This window comes from Oncorhynchus gorbuscha, linkage group LG08 (assembly GCF_021184085.1).
Source record: "Oncorhynchus gorbuscha isolate QuinsamMale2020 ecotype Even-year linkage group LG08, OgorEven_v1.0, whole genome shotgun sequence".
In the NCBI taxonomy this organism is placed as follows: Eukaryota; Metazoa; Chordata; class Actinopteri; order Salmoniformes; family Salmonidae; genus Oncorhynchus; species Oncorhynchus gorbuscha.
Window position 1 is genome coordinate 73,527,614 of NC_060180.1, and position 23,498 is coordinate 73,551,111.

General features: G+C 40.7%; 7 non-coding genes across 7 annotated transcripts; all 7 read right to left on the minus strand.

Annotated features, from left to right (window-relative positions):
- Positions 1–18,453: 18,453 nt before the first annotated feature.
- Positions 18,454–18,535, minus strand: trnas-uga. Its single transcript has one exon. It is a non-coding gene; the product is annotated as a tRNA-Ser (tRNA).
- Positions 18,536–19,524: 989 nt separating this feature from the next.
- trnas-cga lies at positions 19,525–19,638 on the minus strand. The gene is made up of 2 exons: positions 19,602–19,638; positions 19,525–19,568 (listed from the first exon to the last, which is right to left on the minus strand). It is a non-coding gene; the product is annotated as a tRNA-Ser (tRNA).
- Positions 19,639–20,079: 441 nt separating this feature from the next.
- Positions 20,080–20,161, minus strand: trnas-uga. The gene has a single exon. It is a non-coding gene; the product is annotated as a tRNA-Ser (tRNA).
- A 965-nt stretch (positions 20,162–21,126) lies between these two features.
- Positions 21,127–21,208, minus strand: trnas-uga. The gene has a single exon. It is a non-coding gene; the product is annotated as a tRNA-Ser (tRNA).
- A 383-nt stretch (positions 21,209–21,591) lies between these two features.
- Positions 21,592–21,673, minus strand: trnas-uga. Its single transcript has one exon. It is a non-coding gene; the product is annotated as a tRNA-Ser (tRNA).
- A 961-nt stretch (positions 21,674–22,634) lies between these two features.
- On the minus strand, positions 22,635–22,720 carry trnas-cga. The gene has a single exon. It is a non-coding gene; the product is annotated as a tRNA-Ser (tRNA).
- Positions 22,721–23,102: 382 nt separating this feature from the next.
- On the minus strand, positions 23,103–23,184 carry trnas-uga. The gene has a single exon. It is a non-coding gene; the product is annotated as a tRNA-Ser (tRNA).
- Between the last annotated feature and the right edge of the window lie 314 nt (positions 23,185–23,498).

Genomic DNA, 23,498 nt, shown 5'->3' on the forward strand with positions numbered 1-23,498 from the left:
ATGATGGTGCAGTATACTATGATGGTGCACAATACTATACATTGATGATGGTGCACTATACTATGATGGTGCACTATACTATACATTTATGATGGTGCACTATACTATGATGGTGCACTATACTATACATTTATGATGGTGCACTATACTATAAATTTATGATGGTGCACTATACTATGATGGTGCACTATACTATACATTTATGATGGTGCACTATACTATGATGGTGCACTATACTATACTATGATGGTGCATTATACTATACATTTATGATGGTGCACTAAACTATGATGGTGCACTATACTATGATGGTGCACTACACTATACATTTATGATGGTGCACTATACTATGATGGTGCACTATACTATGATGGTGCACTATACTATGATGGTGCACTATACTATGATGGTGCACTATACTATGATGGTGCACTATACTATACATTTATGATGGTGCACTATACTATGATGGTGCACTATACTATACATTTATGATGGTGCACTATACAATGATGGTGCACTATACTATACATTTATGATGGTGCACTATACTATGATGGTGCACTATACTATACATTTATGATGGTGCACTATACTATGATGGTGCACTATACTATACATTTATGATGGTGCACTATACTATGATGGTGCACTATACTATGGTGGTGCACTATACTATGATGGTGCACTATACTATACATTTGTGATGGTGCACTATACTATGATGGTGCACTATACTATACATTTATGATGGTGCACTATACTATACATTTATGATGGTGCACTATACTATGATGGTGCACTACACTATGATGGTGCACTATACTATGATGGTGCACTATACTATGATGGTGCACTATACTATACATTTATGATGGTGCACTATACTATACATTTATGATGGTGCACTATACTATGATGGTGCACTACACTATGATGGTCCACTACACTATGATGGTCCACTACACTATGATGGTCCACTATACTATACATTTATGATGGTGCACTATACTATGATGGTGCACTATACTATGATGGTGCACTATACTATACATTTATGATGGTGCACTATACTATACATTTATGATGGTGCACTATACTATGATGGTGCACTATACTATGATGGTGCACTATACTATACATTTATGATGGTGCACTATACTATACATTTATGATGGTTCACTATACTATGATGGTGCACTATACTATACATTTATGATGGTGCACTATACTATGATGGTGCACTATACTATGATGGTGCACTATACTATGATGGTGCACTATACTATGATGGTGCACTATACTATGATGGTGCACTATACTATACTATACTATGATGGTGCACTATTAATGTCAACAGATGGCCTTAATGGCACTGATTTAATTAACCTTTAACTCTCATGTAATGTTCAAGTTCCAATATTCAAGTCCTCTCCCTTACAAGTCACAGATAATGAACTTCCCCCGAACCTAAGAGTGAAGCACCATCATTCCTGTGGGGCTAAAGAGCCCAAGAAATGAATGATATCCTTTGTGGATGATTGTGTTACGCTTGAGGGTGAAGGCTTGACATGCCAGTTGAGAGGAACACCCACAAATGTATGTTTTGTGTACAGTTTACTATTTATTTGGGATTCCTCAGCTTGCTGGAAGAGGACAGAATATCTGTCACGTTGGTATGAATGATTCGGGAGACAGGCGCAGGTATGCATAATATAATTTTTTTTATTACACCCAAATTACGGCGTGCCATGTAAAGACCAAACAAACACGTACACAAAACACAGGGTTGAAACACAAACAAAATACTGAGGAGTACCTCGAATAAGTACACAAGCGCATAATGATTAACACATGGAACGAGACCCGTAATCATCTGCACAATCCACTAGGGCACGAAAGCCCAAACCACACAGCACAGGTACTCACGCCACCAACGGACATTGTAACAATAATCGACCAGGGAGGTTGACCACGTGGTAGAATCCACCCATCTCCATTCTTGTTTGTTACTGTTTTCAACATGATTGCAGGGTTTGCTTTTGATTAAATGCATGGCATCTTACTTGGCAAATGACTACACTGTGTTTTGAGTCCAAATATCACCTCGAGTCCTTCTACCTTGGAAGAGAAATCGAGTGCGTAAACAAAAGGATGCTTGCCATAAAAACCACGATTAATGTGACAAGACCTCCATGATCAATTATTTTATAAAAATATTTGAAAGCCACATAGTTCTGACACTTCCTGCTGTTCTATAGATTCCCCTGTTTACATTTTACACAGGCAGTACTTCCACCATTTACTGCTACTGGTGCCTCGCCTGGTTCACCAACTACTTCTCAGATAGAATTCCGTGTGACAAATCGGAGGGCCTGTTTTCCTGACCTCTGGCAGGCTGTATGGGTGTATCACAGGGTTCAATTCTCGGGCCGACTCTTTTTTTCTGTATAAATCAACAATTTCGCTCTTGTTGCGGGTGATTCCTTGATTCACCTCTAGGCAGACAACACCATTCGGTATAAATCTGTCCCTTCTTTGGACACTGTGTTAACAAACCTCCAAACGAGCTTCAATGCCATACAACACTCCTTCCGTGGCCTCCACTGCTCTTTAGTAAAACTAAATGCATGTTCTGCCTTACTATTATTCAACCATGCTGGTCATTTATGAACATTTGAACATCTTGGCCACGTTCTGTTATAATCTCCACCTAGCACAGCCAGAAGAGGTCTGGCCACCCCACATATGCTCTCTCTAATTCTCTCTTTCTTTCTCTCTCTCGGAGGACCTGAGCCCTAGGACCGTGCCCCAGGACTACCTGACATGATGGCTCCTTGCTGTCCCCAGTCCATCTGACTGTGCTGCTGCTCCAGTTTCAACTGTTCTGCCTTATTATTATTTGACCATGCTGGTCATTTATGAACATTTGAACATCTTGGTCATGTTCTGTTATAATCTCTACCCGGCACAGCCAGAAGAGGACTGGCCACCCCACATAGCCCGGTTCCTCTCTAGGTTTCTTCCTAGGTTTTGGCCTTTCTAGGGAGTTTTTCCTAGCCACCGTGCTTTTACACCTGCATTGTTTGCTGTTTGGGGTTTTAGGCTGGGTTTCTGTACAGCACTTTGAGATATCAGCTGATGTACGAAGGGCTATATAAATAAATTTGATTTGATTTGATTTGATTTGATGTTCTTCAACCGATCGCTGTCCGCACCCGCCCGCCCGACTAGCATCACTACTGTGGACAGTTCTGACTTAGAATATTTGGACAATTACAAATATCTAGGTGTCTGGCTAAACTGTATACTCTCCTTACAGACTCATATTAAGCATCTCTAAACCAAAATTAAATCTAGAATCGGCTTCATATTTTGCAACAAAGCCTCCTTCACTCACTCGGCCAAACATACTCTCGTCAAACTGACTATCCTACCGATCCTCGACTTCAGCGATGTAATTTACAAAATAGCCTCCAACACTCTACTCAGCAAACTGGATGCAGTCTATCACAGTGCCATCCGTTTTGTCACCAAAGCCCCATATACCACCCACCACTGCGACTTGTATGCTCTCGTTCGGCTGGCCCTCGCTTCATATTCGTCACCAGACCCACTAGCTCCAGGTCATCTATAAGTCTTTGCTAGGTAAAGCTCCGCTGCCAATGACTGGAACAAATTGCAAATGTGTTGTTGGAGGCTTATATCTCCCTCATTAACTTTAAGCACCAGCTGTCAGAGCAGCTTACCGATCACTGCAACTGTACACAGCCCATCCAACTACCTACCTCATCCCCATATTGTTTTTATTTACTTTTTTGCTCTTTTGCACACCAGTAGCTCTACTTGCACATCATCATCTGCACATCTTTCACTCCAGTGTTCATTTACTAAATTGTAATTACTTCGCTACTATGGCCTATTTATTGCCTTACCTCCCTACTCCATTTGCACACACTGTAAAAAGCCCACTTGTGCTTTCCCCCGATTACTTTCCTTGTATTCCCACGGCTAACTGGCTAAAGTTGGCTAGCTAACTGGCTAAAGTTGGCTAGCTAACTGGCTAAAGTTGGCTAGCTAACCTGCTAAAGTTGGCTAGCTAACTGGCTAAAGTTGGCTAGCTAACTGGCTAAAGTTGGCTAGCTAACTGGCTATGATGGTCAAGTGGTTTAAGCGTTGAAATTGAAATCCAATGTAGTCTTCCCGTGCAGTTTTTAACACTGCTTACAGCGCAATGATAAAATAGTCCTTTAAATATTAGAACTATTTCCTCCGAATTTAAATTGTCCTTATTTTATGGGCTCGTCCAATGATTGAAAAAGGTGCTTAGAAAAAGGTTTATTTTAGTTCGATTGAAAATTATTTTCAATTATGCTATTGAATTTGGATACTTTAGTTTTTGTGTGAGCTAATTCAGCAAGCTGTGATGGCTGAGTGGTTAAGTCTAGTGGTGTCTCCCTGCGCCGGTTTGAACCCTGTTTGCATCTTCCTTTACAAACAGTACAGATACTCTTATTTTTGTCAAGCTGAGATAACCGACTGGTTAATAATACCTTGGACTTGAAATCCAATTTGCTCCGCCTGTGCATATTTGAATCTTACTCTCAGGACATAGCCCACTTTTACTTTCTCTACACATTTTTGGGGGACTTGAACAGTAAACTGGCCAACCTTCACAGCTTTGGAAAGGATCGAAATGATTTGGCACACTTGTCCCAATTGCAATGTCTCACCTGAGCCCCACCACAACTCGTATTATGTCTTGTCCATTTATCAACCAGTATACCATCAACGTGAGAAGCTTTGGAACGGATCTCTCTCCACGTGAACTTCTTTTGTACTCCTGAAAGAAAAGGCACGAGAGAATAGGCAGTTGATAGCTTCAACTAGATGCTCTACACCTGTTGCTGGCTTAGACTCTCTCGATAGAAGTGATGCAGGCCATGTGAGTAATGTGTAAAAACAACACTGCAAATCAAATTCAAATTACTACCCTTAACTCCATAAAAATTGTACCCATAAGTTGATTCAATAAATAAATAAAAATAGACATTTCTATCCTTCTCGTGGTCCTATTAATTATACACTTCTCCGTAATTATCAGTATTACAAATTACCTTCAAATCATCATCCAACCATCTCTCAGCTTTCCAGTGAGGGATTTCAAACCACACTAGAAATTCAGGACAGAGGTCATTCAAACCTTTCAAATGAATGTTTTTTTTAATATATTTATTTTACCTTTAATTAACAAGGCAAGTCAGTTAAGAACAAAATCTAATTTACAATGACGGCCTACCAAAAGACAAAAGGCCTCCTGCGGGGACGGGGGCCTGGGATTAAAAATTTTAAATAAAGACAATATAAATATAGGACAAAACACACAACACTACATAACACTACACTACATAAATATAGACCTAAGACAACAACATAGCAAGGCAGCAACACATGACCACACAAATTATAGTAGTAACACAACATGGTATCAGCACAATACATGGTGCAAACATTATTGAGCACAGACAACAGCACAATACATGGTGCAAACATTATTGGGCACAGACAACAGCACAAAGGGCAAGAAGGTAAAGACAACAATACATCACACAAAGCAGCCACAACTGTCAGCAAGAGTGTCCATGATTGAGTCTTTGAATGAAGATATTGAGATAAAACTGTCCAGTTTGAGTGTTTGTAGCAGCTCGTTCCAGTTGATAGCTGCAGCGAACTGAAAAGAGGAGCGACCCAGTGATGCGTTTGCTTTGGGGACCTTAAACAGAATGTGACTGGCAGAAAGGATGTTGTATGTAGAGGATGAGTGCTGCAGTAGATATCTCAGATAGGGGGGTGAGGCCTAAGAGCATTTTATAAATAAGCATCAACCAGTGGGTATAGAGTGCAGTGATGTGTCCTATAAGGAACATTGGTGGCAATTCTGATGGCCAAATGGTAAAGAACATCTAGCCGCTCAAGAGCACCCTTACCTGCCGATCTATAAAGTATGTATCCGTAATCTAGCATGGGTCGGATGGTCATCTGAATCAGGGTTAGTTTGGCAGCTGGGGTGAAAGAGGAGTGATAGAGGAAACCAAGTCTAGATATAATTTAGCCTGCAGGTTTGATATGTGCTGAGAGAAGGACAGTGAACCATCTAGCCATAATCCCAAGTACTTGTATGAGGTGACAACCTCAAGCTCTAAACCTTCAGAGGTAGTAATAACACCTGTGGGAGGAGGGGTATTCTTCTTACCAAACCACATGAACTTTGTTTTGGAGGTGTTCAGAACAAGATTAAGGGTAGAGAAAGCTTGTTGGACACTAAGAAAGCTTTGTTGCAGAGCATTTAACTTCTTTGGGATCGGTGTCCCTTCCACTGGACAGTTGAGCTAACGTAGGCTAATGTGATTAGCATGAGGTTGTAAGTAACAAGAACATTTCCCAGTACATAGACATATCTGATATTGGCAGAATGCCAAAATTAGTTTTTTTATCTAACTGCACTGTCCAATTTACATTAGCTATTAAAGAGAAAGAATACCATGCTATTGTTTGAGGAGAGTGCACAATTTTGACAGGAAAAGTTATTAATAAACAAAGTAGGCACATTTGGGCAGTCTTGATACAACATTTTGAACAGAAATTAAATGGTTCATTGGATCAGTCTGAAACTTTGCAAATACACTGCTACCATCTACTTGACAAAATCTAAATGGCACCTGGGCTGGAATAATATATTATGGACTTTTTCTTGCATTTCAAAGATGATGGTAAAAAAATACAAAAGAACGTTTGGTAAAGGTTGCAGGACTTTCTTTATTAGACAAATTATTTTAATATAGTCAAACATTTCATACATTAATACACTTACATTAAGTTTCTTCAGTACATTTCTTATCAAAATAATTCCAAATAAAATAAAGACCTCTGAAAATTCCATGTATGTGCCCCTTGAAAATACCTCACTCGTCTACATCTCTGTTTCCTTAAACTCAGAAATCCCTTTACATCTCTACTATACTCTACCTCTGTCTTTCCGTCTAACATTACTATACCAGGTAATTTTTCTTCTTCATTATAGTCAAAACAAACAACTTCTGTTCACAGGAAGGCCACTTTAATTACTATGTTCTCTCTTTCCCATATGACGCCTTGTGACCCTGCACTACCAAATAGGTTACTAATGTGGTGATGTTTGGCATATGAGTGAATTTGTCTTTTTACACCCCCCAAAAATTCACTCCATCTTGTATCAACACAGAACCCTCAAATGTACATCTTTAGCGATTGTTTAAATGTGGCGTGATACAAAGTTTGACTATTTGCAAAACATAATTTGTGCTCTCGCCCATATATACTGCCAATTTTAATATATTACCTAATATCCACTGTCCTTGATTCTGACAAAGATTATTCAACCCCAAAATCTGCCAAGGGGCATCGTTGATCCAAGCTTTCTGATTCATAACGCATAATACTTTTCTTGGCTCACTGTTAGAGGAAATTATAGTTTAGATGATTAATTATGTATACATTATTGATTAGAACCATTTATTCTAATACTATTATGTTATGATTTGAAAAGTATGAGTTTTTGGTTGAGCTGTTACTGAAAATGTAAGCAGAATGAATTAATTGTCTGTGCCTCCTGGGAAGTTTAAGGAGGAGGGATAAGATAGTTTTTCAAACAGATAAGAATGTTTTGGTTGGATTCCATTAGTGGAGAGAAGTATATCTTTTAGACAGGTTGGAATGTAGTTTATGAGGGGAGTAAAAAATCTCTAGGACTGAATACTACGCCATTGTAAGGCTGGGAGAGGGTGTGAAACTGATGACTTCATTTTATGTTCTCTTTCTTTAAAATGTAATGTTCTTTGTATTTTGGGGCAGTACTCATCAAGAATAAATGCTGAACTTGTTTTTAAGACTGGTCTCTTGCTAATTCATGCAAATGATAAACTTACAACTTATTATGAATTAGAAATGAGTGTGAATTGAATTGGTTTTGGCAACAAAACATAAAGGGATTTAGAATTCCTCTATCAATTTGGTCCTTCGAGCCGGATCTAAATATCCCTCTCTGTGCCTGGAGGTAGTACGTTGGAAAATCGTGCACGGACGAGTTTTTGACTCGTTTTACTAAAGACCTGACCTCTGAATTGAGGTTAAAATTGAAACAGGCCTGCGTATTATCACAGAGGACAGAGAGAGTGACTAGATACAACGAACATTGCTTTCCCAGTCGGCGATAAGGTCAGTAATTTTTATTCTTGATTAAGGGGGAATGATTTAAATTATCATAGAGTGGATTTAAGTTGTTCTCAGTTTGAAAGTCAACTCTACAACTAGGCTATGCTTGGAGCGACATTGTAGTTCAAAGTCCTATAGGGAACAGGGATTACTGTATAGTCCTACAGTGATCACTGTATACGGGTCAGATTGAGCGATGTATGGAGGGGGGGTCTTTCCCGGTTTTTAGTAGTCAGTGTTCTTGATAGTGAAAAGTGATCGTGTGGTTGAGGTTCCGTGGGAAGAAACGGAACAGGTGATTTTATGCCATCAGCTTTCAAGAATAGGCACTGCAGGATTGGTTTTGGGACTGGCCTCGGTCCATTTGTTTTCGGTCAACTTTACAAGTAGGTTATGTTTGGAGCGACATAGTTTAAGTTAAAAGTCCTATAGGAACGGTGATTACTGTATACGGGTGAGTTAAATGTCAGATTGAACAATGTATCCAGCAGAGAGACAGAACAAGTGACCCCATAGATATATAGATCTTGGTAATAGACACTGCAGGTTGGTGGTCCTTATTTAGATTATGGGGAACAATTGAGTTGCTTTTCCGTTGGTCATTTTCAATCAACTCTACAGATTAAGCTATATATTGGGCGATATTTTAGTTCAAAGTCCTATAAGAACAGTGATCGCTGTATATGGGTGAAAACTAGTATCAAATTGAACGACGAGTGGACGGAGACTCTTGAGACTCAGTCTATTTGTCTTCGGTCAACCCTACAAGTAGGCTGATTTGGAGCGACAATCTTAGCAAAAGTCCTAAAGGAACAGTAATGTATTGTATACGGGTGAGACTTAATGTCAGACTTTAGTAGATGAGGATTCCAATAAAAGAGATATTAACCATAAGGTGTTAAATATTGGAATTACTAGGCGTAAGTAGATAAGGATTCCAATAAAGAGAAATTAACATAAAGGGTTGAAGATTGGAATTATTGGGAGGGGCAGGAATTTATTATAATGGGCAGTAACCCTTCTAAACTGCTTTCTGAAGAGACGGAAGATTACCGTTATATGAAACAAAAAGGGTGGAGGAGGTTTTTGAGAAGCAAAATACCTGTTGACAGTAGAACAGGAAGATGATTTAAAAGAGATACCCGAACATCTGTAGTCTCAAGGTCCCGGAGATGTGGGATTAATTAAGGGAGTAACGCCGGTACAAGTGGTTCCTAAATCAGATTATAGACCTTACCAAAAACAATACCCTTTGAAGCCAGAAGCAATAAAAGGAATAACACCCTCGTTTGAGCAGTTGAGGGAGGGCGGGGTTATCATACCAGGGGATGAAGCATTCTGTAACTCGCCTCTCTTCCCAGTGAAGAAGGCGTTCCCTAGCACTGATTGGAGAATGGTGATGGATCTACAAGGAGTCAATAGCAGTGTGATCCCAAGAGCACCTTGTGTGCCAGATCCACACACGCTGTTAAACCAGTTGAAGCACGGGAATGCTTACTTTACTGTGATAGACCTGGCCAATGCATTTTGTAGTATTCCACTACATCCAGACAGTCAGGGACGGTTTGGATTTACTTTTATGGGTCAGAAATGGGCGTATAGCCGCCTAGTCCAAGGCTATCTCGAAAGCCCCACGATTTATTGTCAGGCTATCACTAGAAATCTCGGAAAATTCGATCCTCCACGGGGAAGTAAAATTTTGACATATGTGGATGATATTCTGTTGTCCAGCCCCTCAGAGGAGGCCTGTAAAGAGGACACACTGGCACTGTTCCTCTTCTTGGCTGACCAAGGTCACAAGGTTAATAAGAAGAAGCTGCAGCTCTGGCAGAAGCAAGTTATCTATTTAGGACACACCTTAACACAGGAAGGAAGAACACTTAATTTGACCAGGAAAACAGCCATACTAGAAGCGCCCAAACCATTTAACAAAAAACACATGATGAGTTTTTTGGGAATGATTAACTATTGCAGAACATGGGTCCCGCATTTTGCATTACACACAGGGTTACTTAGTAATTTGATCTATGGTAAGGCTATGACAGCGAAAGATAAGATAATATGGACAAAAGAGGCGGAAGAACAGTTTGTGGCGATTAAACAGCTATTGTTGTCTGACACTGTTCTGGCTTTCCCTAGGTATGACCGTGAATTCACACAGACTGTGGATTGCAGGGAGGGGTTCATGACATCAGTGTTGACTCAGAGACACGGAGGGAAGAATAAACCGGTGGCTTACTATTCCTCCCGTCTCGATGAGGTGGCACAGGCAATGCCCCTGTGTTTACAGTCTGTGGTGGCTGCAGCACGAGCTGTGGAGGACTCAGCCTCTGTAGTACTATACCATGATTTGACACTGAGGGTCCCACATGCCGTCTCAATTTTGTTATTGGAACATAAAATGGCATACATGTCACCAGCTAGACATTTGTCTTGTATGATCATTCTGTTAAATATGCCAAATCTAACAATTGAGCGTTGTACTACCTTGAACCCCGCCACTCTAATTCCTATAGGCACAGATGGGAGTCCTCACGATTGTGTAGCGGAGACGGAGAAAATGGTTCTCCCCAGGGCAGATCTGACCGATATGCCTTTGACAGATGCAGAAGTAACTATGTTTGTTGATGGATCTTCTAGAAAGAATCCAGATGGCTCAAATGCTACTGGATATGCGGTAGTGACCCTCACTAAGGTGCTGGAAGCTGAAGCTTTACCAAAGAATTACTCTGCTCAACAAGATGAAATTGTGGCCCTTACCAGGGCTTGTATATTAGGAAAGGGTAAATACATAACGATACATACTGATAGCGCTTATGCATTTAACACTGTTCATGTATTCGCAGCACAGTGGAGAAACAGGGGCATGATAACCACAGCAGGTAAACCCATCACTCACGTGCAACTAATCTTGAATTTACTAGAGGCAATTCTACTACCAAAAAAATGAGCCATTTGTAAATGCGAGGCACATACTAAGGGCATGGACAGCGTCATTATTGGGAATAGACGGGCAGATGAGGAAGCGAAGAGAGTGGGGGGGAAACCACACTCACACATAAGTTCATATCGACACCAAAATACTTAGGGAAAGTCAGCTTAGAGCCCCCGTTAAGGAAGTTACTAGATGGGTCAGAATGGGAGCTGTAGATAGAGGAGGTATTTGGCATAAAGGGAATCTACCTGTTTTACCTAAGTCACTGTTTAAATATGCTGCTGTATTGATACATGGGCAAAGCCATGTATCAACAGGGGGGATGGTAGGAATGGTTAAACAGCACTTTGTAGCATATGGAATAACTAACTATTTTAAAAACTTTTGCTCACGGTGTACTATATGTGCACAAAGTAACAACCAAGGTGCAGTAAGGGTACCACAAGGGGTTTACCCAGCAGCTAAGTACCCATTCCAACAGTTGGAAATGGACTTTATTGTATTAACTAAGAGTGAAAACAAGAAGTGGTGTTTAACAATAATTGATAAATATACCAAATGGCTAGAAGCGTTTCCTACATCCTCAGCAGACGCAGAAACAGTGGCTAGAGTATTATGTCAGGAGATAATTCCGCGATTCGGATTACCAGAAACTATTTATAGCGACAATGGTTCCCATTTTTCTAATCAAGTAATTGATCATATAGGTCAGAAATTGGATATAAATATGAAGAAGCATTGTTCTTATCACCCCCAAAGCGCTGGCCTTATCGAGAACATGAATCGATCGGTAAAAGGTTGATTAAGGAAAACACACCTAAGTACTGGAATGAACTGGGTAAAATGCCTGCCCATAGTGTTAATGACTATTAGAATAACCCCTGATAGGGAGGGGCTATCTCCATTTGAGAAGGTTTTTGGTAGACCCTATAGAATGCCCCAATTAGGGCGATTGGAGGAAGCAAATGTAGAAATAGAAAGCAGTATGGTGGAACACATGAGGAGGTTGTTCATTAATCAAACCTGTATGTCAAAAGTTTTATGCCAGCAGGAGAACTACAGAGGGAGGTGGCACACGAGATTCAACCAGGAGACTGGATCTGGGTCCAATCACTAAAGAAAAAAACCTGGAAGCAGCCTCGGTGGGAGGGACCATTCCAAGTACTACTGGTGACTGCCTTCGCTGTGAGATTAGCCGAAAGAGCTACCTGGGTACATATCACACATTGTAAGAGGGTAAGTCACACTAGCACTGTCGGGCAATCACAGGAGTAGGAGAGGAACCGTGACCCATATGGAACGGGGGTCAAACTCCTTCTGAAGATTCCCTATACCCGACCTTTCCCCAGCTGTGAGCGTTCATAGAAGTGAAGTGATGGCTTGGCCTCTGGCTGTTGATATGTTCTCGGGGAGAGGGTGGGGCTTCACGTGCGCACTGACCGTCCTGAGCTGTTTTATTGTGGGGGCCATATTCCTGATTCACCATGATCCCCCGGAGAGTGCCAAAGAGGATAATTTGACTCATGTGCTAGATGAGGGAAATGGGATGTTACCTAAGATTCTCAAAAGGTCACTGAAACAAAATAGTAAGGAAGTGGGGGTGGAATTGGGCAAGGATCTCTCAGTAGAATTTTGTGTAGAACAATTGGGGTCATTCACCCCTTGGCAGTCTAGAACCATGGGACTCTATGGGAAGTATTTGTGTAAATCACCATGTAAGTCGTGGAGCCAGGTCATAGCTCACACTGAAAGGGATGGCTACGTAAACCCATACACTCAATTTGGGACCAGGTGGAGGATAGTAAGGGTTGGCGTTTTGGACTGTGTTCCCGAACAGAGGAAGTATTGTATAAAGGTGCGAATTAACATTAAGGCGGTCAATACTCAGGATCTCGGGTTATGGTATGTGGGCTTCGACCAGTTTTCAACTGATACTATGGTACCGTTCTAGGTGGCAGAAGTTAGAGTCGATAAGGAGAATATGATTGGCCGAAGTTCAACCAATCCCTCTAACACAACGGCTATTCCTAGTGTAATCATCCAGGGTAAAAGACCAGTACGAATAGTTCAGACCAAAGACCTCAAATAGAGGTGGAGACTGGGTTTGGGGAGTCCAACTTATGGTTGGAATGGATTCAATATACGGCCAGATCAGTGGCTAAAGAAGAATGTTATGCCTGTGCGAACGCTAAACCCCAGTTAACAACTATCCCTTTTCCACTGAACGGAATTAATTCCCCTAAGGGAATGGCATGTATGGTAAAGCTGTTCATGAAAGCAGGAATGCCAAATAATGACAGTTGTATTGATTTGCACTATTTATATCCCCAGGTTCCACTTAAATCAAGACTTCCCCCCTTTACCGTGATGAGAGGAGAATATTACTGTTTGGCCAGATACAGTACACACGGGAAATATGTAGGGGAAGTTAGTACTTGCAATAGGACAGAGAATATTACCACTGACGAGACCATGTCTGATTTGACAGGCTGGTTGAACTCTGGGGATTTCAAAATGTTGAAGTGGGCCAGGACTGACATCTGGTGGTTGTGCGGGGGAATGAGTTTGTGGCCAGTATTGCCGACTGATTGGACTGGACTATGTGCTTTAGTACATTTAGGAATGCCTTTTACACTCATACAACACCAAGACATGAAGTTAGCCAAACGAGAGAGAAGAGATGCTCCATCTGGGTCTTTTGACGACAGAGTATATATTGATAACATTGGGGTTCCACGAGGGTGGCCGGGTGAGTTCAAGGCAAGAAATCAGATACTAGTAGGATTAGAGTCAAGCATTTTCTGGTGGTCTACTCTCAATAAGAATGTAGACTGGATTAATTATATTTATTATAATCAACAGCGCTTTATCAATTATTCCAGAGATGTGATTAAAGGGTTGGCAGAACAGACTGAAGCAACCAGCCTGATGGCTTGGCAGAATAGAATTGCATTGGATATGTTATTGGCTGAAAAGGGAGGAGTATGTGTGATCTTCGGGAACATGTGTTGTACTTTCATCCCGAATAACACAGCTCCGGACGGATCTGTGACCAAAGCTTTAGCTGGTTTGACCACCCTGGCTCACGAGTTGGCAGAACTCTGGGGTGGATACTTCCCTGACTAATTGGTTTGATAGTACATTTGGAAAATGGAAAAGTGTTATAATCACGGTGTTTTGGGCTGTATCAACCTGCATGACTGTTTTAATTTTATGCGGCTGTTGTCTAATTCCCTGTGTGCGAGGCCTTGTTTCCAGGACTCTGGAGAGATCAATGACACTACAGATGGTGCGTTATGGGCCGATTCCAGGTTCTGACCTGTGGAGGACTGAAGGCATGTCTACAGAGGAAGTGGACGAATCCGGATCTGTCATTTGTGGGGAATTTATGTTTGATGGGGCTAGTGTTGAGATGAAGGGGAATTAGATTGTAATTGTTTTCCATGATTAAACTGTTTTTTTAATGAAGGTCTTGACGAAAATCCGGAAGGAAGAGTTATGATTCTGATGTAGGTTTAAAAACAGTTGGAGTTAAGGTTAGAATTGATTAATGAAATGTGAAGAGTTGGATAAACATTTATAATTGATTTGTTGATTATGTGTCTATTCATATGATAATCTGATAAACCTCTATAAAAAGGTTAGTTAAGTTCATTTATACTTCATTTTTTATGATTAAATAAAACTAGATGTAGAATTGAATGTATAATATTTGATCAGAGGGAGGATTGTTAGAGGAAATTATAGTTTAGATTATTAATTATGTATACATAATTGATTAGAACCATTTATTCTAATACTATTATGTTATGATTTGAAAAGTATGGGTTTTTGGTTGAGCTGTTACTGAAAATGTAAGCAGAATGAATTAATTGTCTGTGCCTCCTGGGTAGTTTAAGGAGGAGGGATAAGATAGCTTTTCAAACAGATAAGAATGTTTTGGTTGGATTCCATTAGTGGAGAGAAGTATATTTTTTAGACAGGTTGGAATGTAGTTTATGAGGGGAGTATAAAATCTCTAGGACTGAATACTACGCCATTGTAAGGCTGGGAGAGGGTGTGAAACTGAGGACGTCATTTTATGTTCTCTTTCTTTAAAATGTAATGTTCTTTGTATTTTGGGGCAGTACTCATCAAGAATAAATGCTGAACTTGTTTTTAAGACTGGTCTCTTGCTAATTCATGCAAATGATAAACTTACAACTTATTATGAATTAGAAATGAGTGTGAATTGAATTGGTTTTGGCAACAAAACATAAAGGGATTTAGAATTCCTCTATCACTCACACAGGCAGTCAAGCATTCAAGCTAACTGGCTAAAGTTGGCTAGCGAACTGGCTAAAGTTGGCTAGTGTTGGTGTTTCATACTGGAGAGGGAATGCAAAACAACGACGCTGGACAGAGTGGAATCAGGTGTATCAAAGTCAAAGTAATCTTGTCCTGCCGTTTATCGTGCACGGACCTAAGGAATGTGACTCTTGTGAGGAGTCAGAATAGTTAGGCTGCCCAGCAGAGTTTACAGCAGAATGTATACACAGAATAATGTAGGTGGAGTCTCGTTGCGTTGATCTTCTGACTGGTCCTGAAGAGTTGGAGGCGGGCCTTGCTCTAGCCAGAGCGGGCCCCATTGGTGCACAGCAAAGTCCTTTGCTCTTGGCACCCGACCAGTAGGGGGGGGGTGGAGTGTGTGTGTACAGTGCTCATGAAATGTATGTGTGTCAAGGAAACGTGGATATTGGTAATGTCTGCTTTAGGCTCAGGTGTTTCCTGTCTTTGCAGGAGTGCATGCAGGGTTCAATGTCAGCGAGATAGCTTGGCACTTCTAAGCTCGTTAGTGTTGCAGGATGCTCTTTGTAGTTTTACAGGGGAGTAATATTTGTATAGTTTATATTATATTATTTTCCCTAACGTGTACTGACACCGACCATATTCAATGGGTTGAGCATTGGTAAATTCATCAGTTATTCTGCACTCTGGTACATTCAGACGAGTACTCTGAAATTCGAAAAAATAGCCAGAGCAAATTTACAAAGCACCCCATTTAACAATGTCGCACAACAACTATACCATTTAGCTAAGCTAAGAATGACGTGAATAGTCAAGTCGATATGAACGTTGGATTGCATATAGTTAATATATTATCAAGTTCGATGCAATGATATGCTATGCGGTTCATAAGGATAACGCAACCAAAAATATGTCACAATTAGTTGTTTAGTTGTTTAAATTTAGAATTAGAATTTGTATCTACTGTACATACTGAAATGACTTAACAAATAGTTAGTTAGTGAGATTACGCTGAGTATATCTACTAATCTTGATTTTATCAGTTTAACTTATTTTATTGTCATTGTGCAAAGTCACAATTATATCCCTGACTTCTCTATTAGATTGGAATTGTCCAATCAGCAAGGAGATGCTGCCTAATTATATCGATGATTAGATTTGCTCTTCACATATTTGAGCCAAATTGGTAGAATGCTCATGTGCTTCTTTTAGTATGTGCTTGTTTTAGTATGCACTTCTATTAGTATGCACTTCTATTCGTATGCACTTCTATTGGTATGCACTTCTATTAGTATGCACTTCTTTTAGTATGCACTTCTATTGGTATGCACTTCTATTAGTATGCACTTCTATTTGTATGCACTTCTATTAGTATGCACTTCTATTGGTATATGCACTTCTATTAGTATGCACTTCTTTTAGTACGCACTTTTTTTAGTATGCACTTTTTTTGTGCCTCTATGGCTTTGCTGTAGTTTACCTCTTCTTGTAACATCTGCTTCTAGCTCACACTCTCAAAACACATAGATCTCCTGAACGCAGCTCCCTTTCCCATCTCACTCTCTCAAAACACATAGATCCCCTGAACGCAGCTCCCTTTCCCAGCTCACACTCTCAAAACACATAGATCTCCTGAACGCAGCTCCCTTTCCCAGCTCACAATCTCAAAACACCTAGATCTCCTGAACCCAGCTCACTCTCCAGATCCCAATTGCCTGAATTCTAATCACCTGTTCACACACCTGTCTTTCATTATCACACACTACTAAGTTAAATTCTTTGCACCCCATCACTGTGATGTATTGTTTGTTTTGTGTCTTTCGGAGTGCTGAGGTTCCCCGTGATGTACTGCTGTGTATGATTTTTTTTTTTTGCATAACGAATGACACCTTTTGATTATTCCCTGTCTGTACTTTAGGGAGACCATCCGCCACCTCATCAGGAGCATGCCCAGGCGTTGTAGGGAGGTCATACAGGCACGTGGAGGGCACACACACTACTGAGCCTCATTTGGACTTGTTTTAAGGATATTACATCAAATTTGGATCAGCCTGTAGTGTGGTTTTCCACTTTAATTTTGAGTGTGACTCCAAATCCAGACCTCCATGGGTTGATAAATTTGATTTCCATTGATAATTTTCGTGTGATTTTGTTGTCAGCACATTCAACTATGTAAAGACAAAAGTATTTAATAAGAATATCTCATTCATTCAAATCTAGGATGTGTTATTTTAGTGTTCCCTTTATTTTTTTGAGCAGTGTATATTCTGAGCACTTGAATCAAAGGACAAGTCCATGCATTAAGCACATTATCCATATCAAGTCCCCAATGATATGTAAAAAATAAAGACTGGATTGTCAAAGTGCTGTGCGCAGGGTTCAAAACTGCACTGGGCGAACTCAATGCATTTCGAGGTCAACGTCAACGCTTTAACCACTCTGCAATCGCAGCTTGCTGAGTTAGCTCACACAAGGACAAAAGTATCCAAATTCAACTGCCTTGTTGAAATATTTTTCAAGTAAAATAAGCTATTTTGTGAGCACTTCAATTGTTAGACGAGCCCATAAAGTAAGGACAATTTAAATTCAGAGGAGACAGATCCAATTACTAAAGGTCTACTTTATCATCACCCTGTAAAAACTGTACAGGGAGAACATATTGGATTTTGATTCCAATGCTTAAACCACTTGGCCATCGCAGCAGTAGGAATCTAAGGAAAGTGATGAGGAGAAAGCAGAAGTGGGCTATACGCTTCGAGCAAGGTAAGAACATGGGTGGGGAGACCCCATTGAAATTCAGGTCCAACGTCTAAAGAACTCGGCCATTGCAGCTGTTGGAATACAAGTAAGGGGATTGGGATTTGGAAACAGACATCAATATATATTCTGAGCACCTGAATCAAAGGACAAGTCCACGGATTAAGCACATTATCCATATCAAGTCACCAAGGATATGTAAAAAAATACATGGTTTGTCATATCGCTGTGAGCAGGGTTCGAAACTACGCGGGGAGACCCCATTGGATTTCAAGTCCAACGCCTTAACCACTCGGCCATCACAGATTGCTATGTTAACTACCAGGGCTTAACCAGTCAGTTATCTCATTCTGTCAATTTTACTTCTGTAAAGACGAGATTGTCTACTGAAGAGCCTATTTGAACTGTTTTTCAAGGAATACATATTCTGCTCACTTGAATCAATGGACAAGTCTATGCATTAAGCACTTCATCAATATCAAGTCACCAATGCTATTTTACAAATAAAGACTGGTTTGTCAATTCGATATGCAAGCAGTTATTAAAACTGTATGGGGAGACAACACTGGAGTTCATTTGCAAAGCTTAAACCACTTGGCCATCGCAGCAGTATGAATCTAAGCAAAGTGATGAGGAAAAAGAACAAGTGGGCTATTCGCTTCGAGCAATGTTAAAACATGGGTGGGGAGACGCCATTGAAATTCAGGTCCAACGTCTAAAGAATCGGCCATTGCAGCTGTTGGAATGCAAGTAAAGGGTTTGGGATTTGGAAACAGACATCATTGGTGTAAATGAGCACCTGAATCAAAGGACAAATCCACATATTGATCATTATCCAAATCAACTCCCCATTAACCATGTTGCAAATAAAGACTGGTTTCTCAAGCGCTTGAGCTCACACAAAGACAAAATTATTCTGAATCCAGCACTTGAATCACTGGACAAGTCCCTGTCTTAAGATTATCCATATCAAGTCACTGTCCAAGGATATGTTAAAAAATACTGGTTTGTCATAGAACTATTGAAGAACAGATTTCAACAGTGGGAAGAAGACAAATTGATTTCAAGTCCAAAGCCTTAACCACTCTGCCATCATAATTTTCTCTGTTATCTTGCAGTCCTTAACAGCTCGACCATCTCACAACCAGAAGGATCTGTTCTGAAGAGCCTGTTTAACTCTTTGTCTTGGAAGATATATTCTGAGCACCTGAATCTAAGGACAAATCCACAGATTAAGGACATTATCCATATCAACTCCCAAGTGACATGTTGCAAAAAAATACTGGTTTGTCAATCGCTGTGAGCAGGGTTCGAACCTGCGCGGGAGACCCCATTGGGTCCAACGCCTTAACCACTCGGCCACCCATTGGATTTCGAATCCAACGCCTTAACCTCTCGGCCATCACAGCTTCTCCTGTTACCTAAGATGCCTTAACCAGTCCGCTATCTCGTTCTGTCCATTTTACCTCTAAAATGACCATATTATCACTATTGAAGAGCCTACTTTTCAAGCAGTGGGAATCCAAGGAAAGTGATGAGGAGAAAGCAGCATTGGGCTATATGCTTCGAGCAAGGTAAGAACATGGGTGGGGAGACCCCATTGAAATTCAGGTCCAACGTCTAAAGAACTCGGCCATTGCAGCTGTTGGAATACAAGTAAGTGGATTGGGATTTGGAAACAGACATCAATATATATTCTGAGCACCTGAATCAAAGGACAAGTCCACGGATTAAGCACATTATCCATATCAAGTCACCAGTCAGGATATCCCGGGATCGAAATACCCTGGCGTTAAAAGCGCCATGGTTGAGCTACAGAAGGATGTAAAAAAAAATATGGTTAGTCATATCGCTGTGAGCAGGGTTCGAACCTGCCCGGGGAGACCCCATTGGATTTCAAGTCCAACGCCTTAACCACTCGGCCATCACAGCTTGCTATGTTGACTACCAGGGCTTAACCAGTCGATTTATCTCATTCTGTCAATATTACTTCTGTAAAGACGAGACTGTCTACTGAAGAGCCTATTTGAACTGTTTTTCAAGGAATACATATTCTGAGCACTTGAATCAAAGGACAAGTCTATGCATTAAGCACTTCATCAATATCAAGTAACCAATGCTATTTTACAAATAAAGACTGGTTTGTCAATGCGATGCAAGCAGTTGTAAAAACTGTATGGGGAGACAACACTGGAGTTCATTTGCAAAGCTTAAACCACTTGGCCATCGCAGCAGTATGAATCTAAGCAAAGTCATGAGGAGAAAGAACAAGTGGGCTATTCGCTTCGAGCAATGTTAAAACATGGGTGGCGAGACCCCATTGAAATTCAGGTCCAACGTCTAAAGAATCGGCCATTGCAGCTGTTGGAATGCAAGTAAAGGGTTTGGGATTTGGAAACAGACATCATTGGTGTAAAATGGCAAACTTGATGGCCCGACATATTGATCTTATTACGTCAAATCACATATTAACCACTCGGCCATCACAACTTTCTCAATTAGCTCACACAAAGACAAAAGTATTCTGAGCACTTGAATCACTGGACAAGTCCATGTCTTAAAGAGATTATCCATATCAAGTCACCAAGGATATGTTAAAAAATACTGGTTTGTCATAGAACTGCGAACAGATTTCAACCCTGCGCAAGAAGACAACATTGGATTTCAAGTCCAAAGCCTTAACCACTCTGCCATCAAAATTTTCTCTGTTATCTTGCAGTCCTTAACAGCTCGACTATCTCACAACCAGAAGGATCTGTTCTGAAGAGCCTGTTTAACTCTTTGTCTTGGAAGATATACTCTGAGCACCTGAATCAAAGGACAAGTCCACGGATTAAGGACATTATCCATATCAACTCCCCAATGACATGTTGCAAATAAAGACTGTTTTGTCAAAGCGCTGTGAGCAGGGTTCGAACCTGCGCGGGGAGACACCATTGGATTTCAAATCCAACGCCTTAACCTCTCGGCCATCACTGCTTCTCCTGTTACCTAAGATGCCTTAACCAGTCCGCTATCTCGTTCTGTCCATTTTACCTCTAAAATGACCATATTATCGCTATTGAAGAGCCTACTTTTCAAGCAGTGGGAATCTAAGGAAAGTGATGAGGAGAAAGCAGCATTGGGCTATATGCTTCGAGCAAGGTAAGAACATGGGTGGGGAGACCCCATTGAAATTCAGGTCCAACGTCTAAAGAACTCGGCCATTGCAGCTGTTGGAATACAAGTAAGGGGATTGGGATTTGGAAACAGACATCAATATATATTCTGAGCACCTGAATCAAAGGACAAGTCCACGGATTAAGCACATTATCCATATCAAGTCACCAAGGATATGTAAAAAAATACATGGTTAGTCATATCGCTGTGAGCAGGGTTCAAACCTGCGCGGGGAGACCCCATTGGATTTCAAGTCCAACGCCTTAACCACTCGGCCATCACAGGTTGCTATGTTAACTACCAGGCCTTAACCAGTCGGTTATCTCATTCTGTCAATTTTACTTCTGTAAAGACGAGATTGTCTACTGAAGAGCCTATTTGAACTGTTTTTCAAGGAATACATATTCTGAGCACTTGAATCAAAGGACAAGTCTATGCATTAAGCACTTCATCAATATCAAGTCACCAATGCTATTTTACAAATAAAGACTGGTTTGTCAATGCGATGCAAGCAGTTGTAAAAACTGTATGGGGAGACAACACTGGAGTTCATTTGCAAAGCTTAAACCACTTGGCCATCGCAGCAGTATGAATCTAAGCAAAGTGATGAGGAGAAAGAACAAGTGGGCTATTCGCTTCGAGCAATGTTAAAACATGGGTGGCGAGACCCCATTGAAATTCAGGTCCAACGTCTAAAGAATCGGCCATTGCAGCTGTTGGAATGCAAGTAAAGGGTTTGGGATTTGGAAACAGACATCATTGGTGTAAAATGGCAAACTTCATGGCCCGACATATTGATCTTATTACGCCAAATCACGTATTAAACACTCGGCCATCACAACTTTCTCAATTAGCTCACACAAAGACAAAAGTATTCTGAGCACTTGAATCACTGGACAAGTCCATGTCTTAAAGAGATTATCCATATCAAGTCACCAAGGATATGTTAAAAAATACTGGTTTGTCATAGAACTGCGAACAGATTTCAACCCTGCGCAAGAAGACAACATTGGATTTCAAGTCCAAAGCCTTAACCACTCTGCCATCCAAATTTTCTCTGTTATCTTGCAGTCCTTAACAGCTCGACTATCTCACAACCAGAAGGATCTGTTCTGAAGAGCCTGTTTAACTCTTTGTCTTGAAAGATATACTCTGAGCACCTGAATCAAAGGACAAGTCCACGGATTAAGGACATTATCCATATCAACTCCCCAATGACATGTTGCAAAAAAAGACTGGTTTGTCAAAGCGCTGTGAGCAGGGTTCGAACCTGCGCGGGGAGACCCCATTGGATTTCGAATCCAACGCCTTAACCTCTCGGCCTAAGATGCCTTCTCCTGTTACCTAAGATGCCTTAACCAGTCCGCTATCTCGTTCTGTCCATTTTACCTCTAAAATGACCATATTATCACTATTGAAGAGCCTACTTTTCAAGCAGTGGGAATCTAAGGAAAGTGATGAGGAGAAAGCAGCATTGGGCTATATGCTTCGAGCAAGGTAAGAACATGGGTGGGGAGACCCCATTGAAATTCAGGTCCAACGTCTAAAGAACTCGGCCATTGCAGCTGTTGGAATACAAGCAAGGGGATTGGGATTTGGAAACAGACATTTATATATTCTGAGCACCTGAATCAAAGGACAAGTCCACGGATTAAGCACATTATCCATATCAAGTCACCAAGGATATGTAAAAAAAATAAATGGTTAGTCATAGCGCTGTGAGCAGGGTTCGAAACTGCGCGGGGAGACCCCATTGGATTTCAAGTCCAACACCTTAACCACTCGGCCATCACAGCTTGCTATGGTGACTACCAGGGCTTAACCAGTCGATTTATCTCATTCTGTCAATTTTACTTCTGTAAAGACGAGACTGTCTACTGAAGAGCCTATTTGAACTGTTTTTCAAGGAATACATATTCTGAGCACTTGAATCAAAGGACAAGTCTATGCATTAAGCACTTCATCAATATCAAGTCACCAATGCTATTTTACAAATAAAGACTGGTTTGTCAATGCGATGCAAGCAGTTGTAAAAACTGTATGGGGAGACAACACTGGAGTTCATTTGCAAAGCTTAAACCACTTGGCCATCGCAGCAGTATGAATCTAA